This window comes from Octopus bimaculoides, chromosome 6 (genome assembly GCF_046866305.1).
Source record: "Octopus bimaculoides isolate indiv1 chromosome 6, ASM4686630v1, whole genome shotgun sequence".
NCBI classification, from domain to species: Eukaryota; Metazoa; Mollusca; class Cephalopoda; order Octopoda; family Octopodidae; genus Octopus; species Octopus bimaculoides.
In genome coordinates this window covers 95,460,642-95,475,641 of record NC_142933.1, presented here as the reverse complement: position 1 = coordinate 95,475,641, position 15,000 = coordinate 95,460,642, and positions in this window count along the sequence as shown.

Below are 15,000 nucleotides of genomic sequence, written 5' to 3'. Positions count from 1 at the left end.
AGGAACCCTAGCTACATTCACACGTACATACATATGTAAATTTAGGCGTAGTAAAATTTGGGCGTATCCTTTATGCATTATTCGATACGAATAAACCGACCAACCAGACATTGACACTGACATTAATGTTATGGATTTGTACTTCCATAAAATGTTATCCATAGGTGCAGGAAATCTAATGATATATTTTTTGTATAGTGAGTTACAATGTACAACCAGAAGAGGAAAACAGAAAAACAAGATGAGCGTAAAATGATTTTAGTAGCAGTTACAATTATTTCGGTGATATCAGTATAAAATGTGATGAATACCAGATACAGTTATTTCTGTGGTATTCCGCTTAAAACCGCATCTGTATAATTTTGTGTGTATAAATTTACATATGATTACTCGGGCGCATGCATACATCTGTATGTTCAAGCGCATGGATACATATCTATGCGATTTATTGAATCACGTTTGTATTTCGACATATTCTTTTTCATATAAATGAATACATATTTATTTCATTTGTGTAATCTGACGTGGCGTAGAGTAGACATGTTATTGATAATGTTGCGAATGGTGACAAAAAGTTCTTAGACAAACATGATTGAGTGAATTATTAGCTCAATGTTAATTCAAAGAACCCAATTGTTAAGTAGTTCAAAGTTAACAAATTGACAAATAATGACGACTTGAAATAGAACGACTAGGTGTGTTAATTATTAGCATAATGACCCTCCTAGATAAAATAAATTATATAATTAAATAAGCTAATTTACATACGACCTCAATTACATATTTAACCTCAATTATATGTTATCTCAGTTATATATTTAGGCATTGATCTTTAACACGTTATTTATTCTGTGTACAACGTCCACTGACAAACTCTCACTTCATCAGCTATTGATTGAAGTTTTCAAGGACTCCGGGGCATCCAAAAGCACTGTGCTACCAACGTGCATCGAAGACCACTGATTCCTATTAGGAAACACACATGTTCTTTTGGCCCATATTATAGCATTTCTGTGAAGGTGTGTTACTTAGTAATTCATGTGTTGCCTTCAAGATCGCAAGATCGGATAGAACGTTGAGACCTTGAACAAAATACCGCCTTTCAACTTGTCCCACTTACATACATGCATGCACAACACATTCACGCCCACACACACACGCTGACAGAAACAAACACACACATGCACGTACACACGCGCTCACACAAACAAACACACACATGCACGCACGCACACACACTCACACAAACAAACACACACACTCGCGCAAACACACACACACACACACACATATATATATACCAAATGCACTCATAAAGCTTTGGTCAGTCCCTGACTATAATAAAAGGTACCACGCAGTGCAACTAATTCCGGTTACCTGTAGTTTGGAAGCAAGCTTCTTATATCACAGTCACTCCTGCGCTTCCATATATATATATATATATATATATATATATATATATATATATATTATTCAGGGAGAATTCACCAAAAAAAAGACGAAGACAGGTGGTGTAGACTACAAACAGATGTATTAGTTTAACGGTCGGGAAGTCAAGAAGTTTTTAACGTTTCGAGCCTACGCTCTTCCACAGAAAGGAACACAGAAAGAAACAAGGGGGGAAAATAAAGAACAGAAAATAAAGAATAAGTACTGCCTAGCGATCTATCATGACGAATCTATATATATTATTCACCTTATTCAGATCAAATTATTAGCGTGGATCCAGTGACTATTAAGAGCAGTAAAATTGGTACAGTATTTGTGTCTAACTACAGCCTTGAAACTCATAATTTACTTAGATGCCTCTTTTATCCCCTACCCGACTCTCCCGTTCCAGACTGATTTTGGTCGATTTTGTTGGCACTAAGAACGATGAATATTTTGACGCTACGCACTTAGAAAATTATAGAAAAACCTATTCTTTAAAGAAAGTGAAAAAGAATTTGTAAATATTTTCAGACAAAAAGGTTTGTGTTTTAAGAAAGGTAAAAGGTTTAAAATTTGAAAATCTAGAAGCGACATGAAGAAACCCTTGTTTTACTAAATATATTTGTATAATTATATTTAAAAAAATACGCAACACACATCGATACCCCTTGATTTTCACTGTTTGAGAAGCACTTCCTTAATCATGCTTCGAATATGGTCTTATGATTGATTTTCAGTAAAGTTATTGAAGATATTAGCAATAAATTTGACAGTATCAGCTTTACGAAATTTCATTCTCCCTTAGAAAATCATGAGAATTTTGATTCTGTAAGAAATCAATAACGGCGTCAGATTTTGAAGTTAGTGTAAAAGAATTGGTAGAGCGTCGAACAAAATACATTGCAGGATGTAATTAAAAGCATTTTATGCTTCGGTTCAGATCCCACTGAAGTCAACGTCAAATTCTGTCTTGGCTAACATTCATCTTGTTGAGAATTTCAAACTAAAGCCTAAAGTATAATGGCATCGATTTTTTAAACGTTTTTAAAGCATCAAAGAAAATATCTGCAGTATTGTGCCAGAGTCCTTTAGGATCTATGTTCATATTTGGCTGAGGTGAACTTTAGCCTTTCCTTTTCTGATCAATAATATAAAGTACCAATCAAGTACTAGGGTTGATTTGATATTTCAAGAAATCATCTTAGATGACTATGGAGATAAGAGAAGATCAAGAAAAGATATCCACTCGATACTTTTGTGGATTATGCCCATGGTAGTAATTAGCAATGGTCGAGATTCAGATGAGCAGCATAAGAATATGTGGAAAAAACAATTTTTGGTAAATCTAGATTGAGATAATTCCCATTCTTTGGTTTTCGGATGAGTTCTCTTTCATTAATAATCTCCACTGGAAAAGTTCAAAATCTACCAATTTGTATGTTCCCAATAATAAAAGATCGAATACTTTTTGCATCATAAAACAAAAATGCATAATGGCATCGTTAATATTTATTAGTGGAATAGTTAAATTGGTACTGAAGTTGGCAGAGATTACATCGCGGATATTGATGCTGTGTATGGACGATTACTCTTATTGTCGCTGCTTTAGTTGTCGGTGCTACTCTTTTGCTGTTATTGATGTTTAACTCCAGGCGATTGAACAGCGTTCTGAACACTGACCGCCATAACGAATATTCTCTAGTCATAGTATATCTTACACATTCACATGTTGTTTTTTTTTAAAACTGGTACTTAGTCGATTACAAAGACGAGTATTCCAGCTGAGCCGATCAACGGAACAGCCTGCTCGTGAAATTGAAGTGCAAATGGCTGAGCACTTCACAGACATATTTAAGGACAGAACGTGCGAAATCCCGACCCTAGGATCGTAAGCTGAATATCCTAACCGTTAAGTCACTTACCTTCACATGTGCATAGATATAGGGTGATGCCCATAACATCACTGATGTCATCGTTCACAGATGTTTACTAGCCATGTGAGAAAAGATGTGGTACATATGACTCACTCCCTCAGTCGAAATTGCCTTACTTCAAATTAATGTTGAGGTCAAGTAATTTAGAGATGAGCTCCGATGACCAGATTTCCTATAATGTTGTGCTGCGCTCTTAGCATTTCACAACGCTAAATAAAAGTATTTATTCTTTTAGCTATTAAAATGACTGTGGTTCGTGTCAGCTCAATCGGCTAATTTCAGTCTTCTTATAGTATGGCAGATCCACCTAAGCTCATTGATTCTTAATAATGTACATTTGACGACCTTTTCGAATGTCTTCCATGTTTTTAGAAAAACGATAAATTTTGACTTTTAGGAGACTTTCCTGCATGTTGTGTAAATTTCGTAAATGGAATTATTATTGGAGGTGAATGTTAGTCTTAGTAATGGCGTTGATTATGATAAACTAGACAATGAAAATATTAACTGCTGTGTTAGCTAAAACATTTTGTTACGATGGTATTAGTTAAAGCCGAAGTTGTGAAAATGTTACTATTAAATTTTGTGTTGACAGTAGACTTTTACTGTACCTAAATATTTAAAAAGTGTAAAAATATTGAAACATGCTGAATTATTGAGAAATAAACAATGTAGGAACACACTACACTAAAGTATTTCGTTAATTTTAACGGTGATACTCATCTTCCTTTTAACTATTATCTGAATGAATTGCAGCATGGCCGACTTTGCAGTTTAGTCTTAAATTGGCATCGAACAAGTAGATTGCTTTTCATAGACATTGAAGCTATTTCGATCTCATTTAATTTTCCATGATAGTTTAAACAGGACACGTCATTTGAGAGTGATTTACACGCTATATATATTTACACGTTATATATATATATATATATATATATATATATATATATATATATATATATATATATATATATATATATATATATATATCCGTGTACAGCAATAACCAACGCATTTATGAAGGGAAGTTACTACTGCCTTCAAGAAAATTGTGGTGGACGTCAAAGGTTTTTTACCGAAAAGAAAGTGTATATATATATATATATATATATATATATATATATATATATATATATATCCGTGTACAGCAATAACCAACGCATTTATGAAGGGAAGTTACTACTGCTTTCAAGAAAATTGTGGTGGACGTCAAAAGTGTTTTACCGAAAAGAAAGTGTATATATATATATATATATATATATATATATATATATATATATATATATATATATATATATATATGTAACTTCCCTTCATAAGTGCGTTGGCTATTGCTGTACACGAATTTATACAAGGGTTATGGTTGAATACAGCGCAGAGATACATTAATATTTACTAGCATAATGATATCATAGTGTATTAATAACGTAGGAGTCCTAATGAAATTTATGTAACGTTTCTATATTATTTATTCCTCAACAATTCAGTGTGTTTCAATATTTTTACACGCATTAAATATTTAGGTACAAAATTGACCGTTCTTAAAACATTTTCATGAGGTGGAGAAGACACTGGAAACTTCTAATTCCTCTGTACGTAAACACTATGAACATTTTCTTGAACCTGAAATGTTTACGGAAGAAGAAAAAGGATGAAAACATTCCATGAACGTCTTCTGGTTTTTAATTTCATCTTAGATTTGCCGTAATGACTCTTAGTAATGTAACTTATCAACAAATTTACGGACTAGCTCATGCTAGTTAAAAAGGCTAAAATAGTGTTATATATGACAATTACTAGAAATTGTAGGACCTTCAGTGTATACAAATGAAAGCAGAATTTTATATATATTTTATCTTTACCTGTTTTAGTGATTTGACTGCGGCCATGCTGGGGCATTGCCTTGGAGGTTTTAAGCTGAACAAATCGACTCCAGACCTTTTTTTAAAGCCTGGTACTTATTTTATCGGGTTCTGTTTGCCGAACTACTAAGTTACAGGTAAATAAACATATCGACTCTGGTTGTCAAGCAGTGGTGCGGTACATGAAGGTACACACAAATAGATATATACATATAGATAGAGAGAGAGAGAGACTCCACCTAGTTCACTTACAAGTCTCTGGAGGACCCGAGGCTATTCTAGAAAACACTTAACCAATGTGCCAAGAAGTGGGACTGAACCCGAAACCATGTGGTTGGTAAGCAAGCGGCTTACCACGCAGCTACGCCTGCTGATGATATATTGGTATATTCAGGTATAGTGATGCAAACAGGAAAATGAAAGCTCAAAATATGAGAACCGGCATATTTTTATTAATATTTGGCAGAAGCAACAGAGTGACTCAAGGGCCGAAAGCTTCGTGCGTTGAGACTTATCCGTGTACTCTCTACATGATAACACTTCCAATCAATTCAGATCAGAAGCCATGAGAGCCACTGCCTGGTATTGCATCCGGGCATTTATTATTATTATTATTATTATTATTATTATTATTATTATTATTATTATTATTACTACTACTATTATTATTATTATTATTATTATTTTATTTTTTTTATTATTATTATTATTATTATTATTAATAATAATAATAATATTATTATTATCATTATTCCTTCTGTGCCTGTTGATTTTTCGCATATATAGCGGTTGTTATGGTGATGCATGTACTGTTATTGTAAACTATTCACGTAGTACATTATTTAGCATGCTTGCCTATGTAACTCGATAGGCAAGGTCATATTTTGACGAACGAGTCAGCAACTCTGTACAGTGCTCAATAGTACACTTATCAATCAATTAGATGGGCATGGACGTACTCTTTAGCAAGAATATTTATCATAATTATCATTTCTATCATCTCTCCATCACCGACGGTAAATAAATGATAAAGCAAATACTGAATTTTTTTTTTTTTTGACAATATATATGATGCCACTAACAATAATAAAAATCATCATCATCGTCATCGTCATCATCATCTTCATGATCATGATAATCATCACCATCCTCCTCCTCATCATCATCATCACAATCGTCACGGTCATCATCATTATCATCATCATCAACTTTAACATCATCAGCATCATCGTGATCATCGCCACTGTCCTCTTCCTCCTCCTTCTCCTCCTCCTCCTCATCATCATCCTCATCATCATCCTTAACACCATCACAATCGTCACAGTCATCATCATCAGCATAATCACCATCATCATCATCATCATCATTAACGCAATCATTACTATTAATAATATTTGTTGTTATAGTTATCACTACGTACCACTGCCTCTAATACATCTATTATTACTACCATTACAGCAATTTCTACCAATACCACGACTACCACCACAATCACTACTACTACTACTACTACTACTACTACTACTACTACTACTACTACTACTACTACTACTACTATTACTACTACATCCGGGTAATAAAAGAATTCTGTTGAATTTTTTTTTCTATGTTCATTTTTCTGATATCCTTTTTCTTTTCCAATTCCTAATATCAAACTGACATGTTAGTGAGATATCATTACAGCCATGCACTAAATTGTAGCTCCAATAAACAAGACACTCTGGTGCAGACAGATTTCTAGACTCGATTTCATTGATATTTTGCATCGTATTGACAAAAGTCTAGTGTTACTGGCATGTTATTTTAATGTTATCTATCGATATGCAATGTTAAGACAAATACAAATAGTGAGATTGATACACACTTACGCATCTACATACATGCATACATGCACACATTACATGGTTACATGTATACATCATCCATACAAGTACAAACATATATACATACATACATAAATACATAAATACATACATATAGGTATACGTACATATGCATGAGTATGTATATATATATATATATATATATATATATATATATATATATATATATATATATATATCCACACACAATTATATAGGTATATATATATATATATATACTTATATATTATATAGGTATATATATGGATATATAGGTATACATATATATCATATTTATATACACACACACACATATATATATACATATGTATATGCATATACACACATATACATATGCATAGATATATATATGTGTGTGTGTACATATATGCATGTGTATATATATATATATATATATATATATATATATATATATGTATGTATGTATATATATATACGCATACAGCTTTACGTAAAATCGTATATGAATAGACGCCTACAGGCTAATACACTAAAATAGACAATTTATAAATGAATGATGTTTATATTTTTTGTTTCTAATTTTATCGTTACACAAGTTGGTCTCCGGCCATGAAACAAGAATCGTTAACAATACACACAAATAGTATCATGCGCTGTACTTTAAGAAATGTTGAATAATGGTGTTCTAACGTTCATATATAAAGAACGTATAAATGTGTACATATGTGTGTTATACATGTGTATACGTGTTTTGTTTCGATTGAATTTCTAGGATGTTTCCGAAAGTTTTGAAGAGTTCCATTCATTTACTGAATACGAAGAGTGTAAATTACATACGTTCCATAACTGGCTTTTTTTGAAGCTGAAGTTTTAGACTTTTAATCACGAAGCTACGTGCACCACAAATTGCTTTTGAAAATGTATAATCCAGTTTAGCACGTCTAAATTCCTCGTTAGTTGTCGATTATTGTTTATAAACGTCTTCGTTTTTATTTATGTCCAAAGTAATATACACTTAAGCTAAGGCGGTGAGAAACGTTAGCATTCATCCTTTCAGAGTAAGTACCAGTTGCGTACTAGAGTAGATCTTATCAATTGCCCCACTTCCCAAAAATTTCGGGCTTTGTTCCTAGAGAAGAAGATAATATCTTTATGATTGTAAGGTGGTGAGTTGGCAGAGACGTTAGCACGCCGGGCGAAATGCTTTGCGGTATTTTGTCTGTCTTTACGTTATGAGTTCAAATTCCGCCGAGGTCGACTTTGCCATTCATCCTTTCGAGGTCAATAAATTAAGTACCAGTTGGCCCCCTTCCGAAAAATTTCGGGCCTTGTGCCTAGAGTAGAAAATAATATGTTAATGATTGTCAGGCGGTGAGCCTGAATAGAACAGAACACTTACTTAAGCTGGATAACTTACCTTTTCATCGTTGTTTGTTTTGTCTTCACTGTCCGAGGGAATGTCTTTCAGCTTCCTTATATTTATATCTCACTGGCATTACAATTACTACATTCCACCGCGTGGACTTCGTATATTCTGTACGTATGCATTTCGTAACATTGTACGTTTGTATTCTTTATCTTTTCTCTTTTACTAATTTCAGTCGTTGATCTACGACCATTCTTGAGCATCGCTTTGAAAGGATATAGTTAAACAAATCGACCTAAGTATTTAAATTTTTTTAGGCCTGCTACTTATTATCCCGTTTTGTTTTGCCGAACCTCGAAGTGTTTCGAAATCTGTCGGACGGGTGATATTCATCCACTGAATGCTAATGTATTTGAGGTAACCAGGTTCGATTCTGCAGCATGGCGTCTTAAACAAAGACTTAGTACGCACGTTATGTGCTTGAAACTAAAGTGACGAAAACTGAGTAAGTTTCCGTGGACTGGATTTTATATGTAATTTATCGGATTATAGGATTAATCTTATCTCACCCTCTGAGTGACGCCGATTCTGCTAGAGGTTTGCGTAAAGGGTACACTTGTCTGTGGAATATTCAGCAACATTCGGGCTAATTTAAAGAGTAGGTCATTCAATTGACTGAACTGATGATTCCTAATTGTTGATATCGACAGACATTTATTTTATGGTTTCTTTTAATTGCTACAGTCTATAAATGCGACATATGTTTGGGTTGACAGTTCACTGGCAGTTGTAATCCTTGACAGTCGCGTTCACTGCTATTGAGGCAAGTGACGACGAATCGATATAATTGACCAATAACTCCACTGCATATTATGCAAGCTGCAACAATACGAGAAATGTTGCTGGTGCTGCTGTTGCTGAGAACTGATCGATCAGATCTAAGATCAAAGACCTTTCCGCACGGAATTGTCCTCTCATTCCTTTAAAGACGTAGTGTAGCCACAAGCACATTGTCAAATGTGTATTGTTCGATTCATTTAAAGCTAAGAAATTATGTTTCCACTATATTTAGTCATTAATTTCAGCAGATCAAGCCTTCTTATTGAAGTCCTAACACAAAATATTAATACGATGGACGCTATTAAGACGGTGAGCAGGCCGAATTGTTACCGCACCGGACGAAATACTTAGCGGCACTTCGTCCGTCTTTACGTTCCGAGTTCAAATTCCGCCAAGGTCAACTTTGCTTTTCATCCTTTCGGGGTTGATAAAATAAGTGCCTCTTAAGCACTGCGTAATCGACTTACTCCGTGCCCCAAAACTGCTGGCTTTGTGCCGAATTTGAAACGGATATGGTAGACGATAATTTTGCAGCTATTTTAGCACTGTTTTTATAGTTGTAGATTTTCTTGTCATTATTCTCGCTCTTATACGTTTTCTTGCTTCGGATACTATTGCCGTTGGTAGTGATGAATGTCATTGAGGAGGAGGAGGAGGAGGAGGAGGAGGAGGGGAGGAGGAGGAGGAGGAGGAGGAGGAGGAGGAGGAGGAGGAGGAGGAGGAGGAGGAGGAGGAGGACATCGTCATTATTTATCCCCAGCCTAGAGGCGGCGAGCTGGCAGAATCGTTAGCACGCAGGGCAAAATGCTTAGCGGTATTTCTTATGTAACTGTGATCTGATGAAAGACTCTGGTTAATCCATGATTTTAATGTTAAGCTTAGCGTTTTTCAGAGCCTTCCTGATACGGTGCAGCCGCAACAAAATTCAGCTCTTGAAATTCATCTGTTTCGTACCACGAGTTTATTCTGCTTGTTAGATCACAAACTCTTTGAAGTTTGTTCCAATTTTGCCCCGGTATCTAGGGAAGGTCCTACTGCCCTCCTTATTTATGATTTCATCTAAATTCTTCCTAGTCTTTCTGTACACTCTGGCACTGGCTCTCTAGTTTTATCCAGAGACTGCATGCGGTGGTGCCTAAACTCCTGTATATGTCTCTTTATTCACATGATGGATATGTTGTTCATTATCAACGGATCATAACTCCATACGCTATTAATGTTTAACTTCATTTTGTATGTTAAAACTGAGTTCTAATGAATAGCATATTTAGAACGTATGGGTTTCATATAATACAAGAGGAAGATTATACATACAATTATGTTATACGTATGTATCTTATGAGAGCACGGCTCTATGCATGTTGGGAGTTAGAGATTTCAATATTTTAACCATACGAAATGAGCAATATACATTGATGCTGACAGAATACATTTAACACTGGAAACATTCTGTATTTCAATGAACGTGGGTTGTTCTGAATGGTATCCAAAAGAAGTTTTCACAATTTCATTAGCTGACATAAATCGTTTACACTGCAAACGTTGGTAAAATGACTCATCTGCCATAGTAACTCTTCTTTCTTTTCTTTATCCTTTCCAGCAAATAATAGATTCCAAGCAGAAGTAACGTGCTGTTACGAGTTCGACATCACTGAAGGCTACAGGGGGTTTACGGAGATGACATCATTCAGAAGTGCAATGTGTACAGTTGCCTAGAGAAGTTTAAAGAGCAAACTGACATTGAAAACAAACCACGCAATGGGAGACAACCAGCTGCGACGATTGTCAAATTCGTGCCAACAAACAAGTTGTAATCCCTACAACTTGAATTGCAGTTACGATGCATCACAGAAGATGGTGAAAGACTGAGTATCGGAAAATGTACAACAATATTATGACACATATGGGGTGAAAGCTGCGGTGAAGAATTGAATATGGAATGCACAAGTGAATGTCTCAAAGAGGATTCGAAAGCCTTTATCAGCGATATTGTAAATGCATTGCGACATAGGTAACATTGAATAAAACATTTAATGTTGTTTCAATTCTATCTACCGGATATTTATTCAACCAAATGGCAATTCACAATAGCAGTGAGAGTTTTTTATTTACTGTTTCGTATATCGGAGGCGACAAATCTCGTCTGGACACGTGGCTAGCAGCTGGTACACGCTCTGACAAGCCTTAACTTGTCCGCAATGCATCTGGCGTCTTCGCTAGCCGTTACTGAGATCTTTCACTTTCCTTAAATGTATATTGATTTTGAAGCACGGCACATCCACAAGAATCTATATTGGAGAATTAAGGCAGTATGTTGTCTTTGAGAAACCTATATATATCACGTATGAGACATTCGTGGCTATATTTTTTTATTCGGTTTTAAATGCGTATACAGTATATATATGTGCGTGTGTGTGTGTGTGTGTGTGTGTGTGTGTGTGTGTGTGTGTGTGTGTGTCTGTGCCATTATGCAGTTGTTTATATCCGTTCGTATATTTTTTTCTTATATATACTATTGTGCATATGCAAAACACGAACTCATGAAGACATGCTGTAGTGTGTGAAGAGGAAGAGGAAAAAGAGACAAAAATAAATGGAAGCATATCCACCGAAAACGATGTAATACATTTAAGGTTATATCAATGTTAATAAAATTTTAAATAGGAAAACTATAATTAATTTACATCAACCGATTTTAAACATAATATTGCGCATATGCAAAACATGAAAGCAAGAAAACATGCGAGAGTGAAGGAGAGAAATATAAATGTTAGCTTATCAGACAAAATTATTGTAATACCATTAAAGATATATTAATACTAAGATAATTTAAATAAGAAAAATATATTTAATTTACATCAACCGATTTCAGCATTTGTTATCACTCATGAATTTATTATTTACAGAATGAATGATCATTTTTAATCTTTTTAAAGAATTAACAAATGTATTTCTTGAAAAACGCAGAGAAGTCGTCCGTTAATATATCAGAGATAACTTCTTTTGCAAACCGTTAATATAAATTATTTTCATATTTCAAGTTATCTTCATATTCAATCGTAAATTTATATTTCAAGTTATCTTCGCATTCAGTTTTAAGTTCATCATTATAAATCTATTTGCTTTTTGTCAGTTTTTTATTAAAGTTTTTGAAGTTTATTTTGATCAGCCACCTGTTTGATAACAATATTCTAAAGAATGTATTGTAAAATAAAAGATGACGTCTTTTCGCCATACTTTCTGCACTTATGCAAACATTTCATTTTAAACCCTCTGTATAGTATTCTGATTGCGATCGTCAGTAATGTAAGAGAAATTCTAAAGCATTAAACTTCAATCAGACGTTGACCCAAGAAGACCAGTGCATGTACTGTCGCTCCATTACTAATGGAATTAAATCTTAGTCAGTATATTGGATGGTAGATAGTATTAGATTCCTCTTTTATGTTCCATGGATAACTTCTGCCACGTGTACTTCTTTAAGCATCTGTTTGTATTTCGTAGTCGCATACAATTACGTCATACGGAGCGGAATATAATTTAGGTGTTGGTCCACTGATATCCTTTGGTTATTTCAAGGTGTTCATCTTTATTGCTTGTCATTTTTTTAACGTCATTCCATTGTGCAAATTTTTTGGCTTTGCATCCTATATATTTGTTTTCAACTGGTACTTTCTGTTTCTTCATTACTTGAAATTAACCGTCCGCATTCTCCGTGTCAAGCTTTCAGTGAGGTTTATTAATTTCATGGTCTGTTGCTTTCATTTTCTGTGCTCATGTATGGGCTTCACAGTGGATTGAATATAATTTGGTTTTGTAAGATTTATCAAACTTTCTCGGAAAAAATTCAGTTTTGGCTTTTTATTTCATGGTTCTACTGCAGGTAATTATCGTGCTCAGGCATTCTTATGCTCTTATCTGAAATTTTGGATAACAATATTGCGAGGTTGTTTTCTGTTGTAGGGGTTGATACATTACTGAAATCCGGATTCCATAAGGTGTTAATACAGATTTACACTCACAGCTACGATCCTGTCGTGAGTGATTAAATAATTCTACATATTCATGGATACTGAAATATTTAATAATGCTAGTAATTACCAAGTTCTTACAGGTATAAATGTTTGCAAGTAAATGTTGGCCTGAAGCAGCAAAGAAACGGTACTCTTTGGTATCGTTAATCAAAAATTTTAATTAGTGTCAGGGTCAGTACTAAATCAAAAACAAAGGCGACAAATCTGCAAGAAACGCTATGCACTGGAAGGAAAATCTTCAGGACCTTACTGTTAACCCCAGCATTTTCTGATAGCTGCACAGAAATTCTTATTGAACATGAGTGGAAAAAAATTATGATTCTATTAACTCAGTAATGTACTGAAAAATATAAATGAAAAGCATAAATTACAAATTCAGACGTCTAAAATACAGAGACATGCATTCAGGGTTCGTTCAAGTTTTTAATGTTGTATAAAATAAAAACCCAATTGATAAATATACTGAAAGCAACTTAAGTGTGACTAAAACTTGAATTTACATTTTGTACTGCCACTATGGCTATAGTGGGACTAAATATTAAAGATTGTCGTAATGGTGAAAGCAGGAAATGTATACAATAAATTGTTCTTGCACCGTATGCACTAACTGGTATTAATGTAACTGGTATTTTCCTTGTCTTTCTATAAGAATTTATAGGGTTATTTTTGGACACGTTCTTTTCTTTGAAGAATATAACGCACTTTTCATACCTTGCAATACAAGCAGCTTTAGCACATACCTTTTGCTTGATAGTTTCTATAGTGGCGTCGATGTCAAGTATGATTTTCAGATTACATTTTTTCTTTAATTTTCGGATTTTTACTGGTTTGATAGTGTTTTCAAACTTAAGGTTTTTTAAACATTCTATGTAAAACCTAAGTAGCTGAACTTGGTGTTGAATACGCTCTTGCCAGTAGGCGTTTTGTGGAAATGTTGTTTTCTAATCTTTTCACCACATAGAATCGTTGAGATTTTCGCTGATGCATAGTACATCTGGTTGAGATCTGTAATATCAACATCACTAGCTGAAATTGTTATTATTATTATTATTATTATTATTATTATTATTATTATTATTATTATTATTATTATTATTATTATAGTTTTATTACTGATACTACTAAAACTACTACTATTACTTCTACTGCTAATACTATTAATACTACAGCTATTACTATTGCTACTATTACTACTACTATGAAAAATATATATAAGATGCTGCCATGAACATATATGTAACATCAATGTAGTCTGCTTGAAAGAAAAATTGAAGTCATGTTAACTATATAAAGCTGCGGTCTCTAGCTCCCACAGGTCATAATTTCTCATACAATCTCTATTATTCACCAACCAGATTTATTGGCAAAATCAGATAACGGCACCTGTGGTCGCCAGCTATATTTTGTCTAGTAACATGGAATCACAAATTGATGCTAACTGGTCACGTGCACTGTATACCGATGTGTTCATAAGCAAATGTAAAAGCATTACTGTTGTATTATGGGACATTCCATTGAGATTTATAATAACGTCTGATTACGCTTCTATATTTTTGCTTCAAATGTATTAAGATTTCGTAATGTTAGTCATGCACTTCTCTAGTGTATTAGTAAAATCATTGAAATAAAACTAGATTATAAACGAAAGACGTGACTGTGTGGTAAGAAGTGAGCTTCCCGGCAACATGC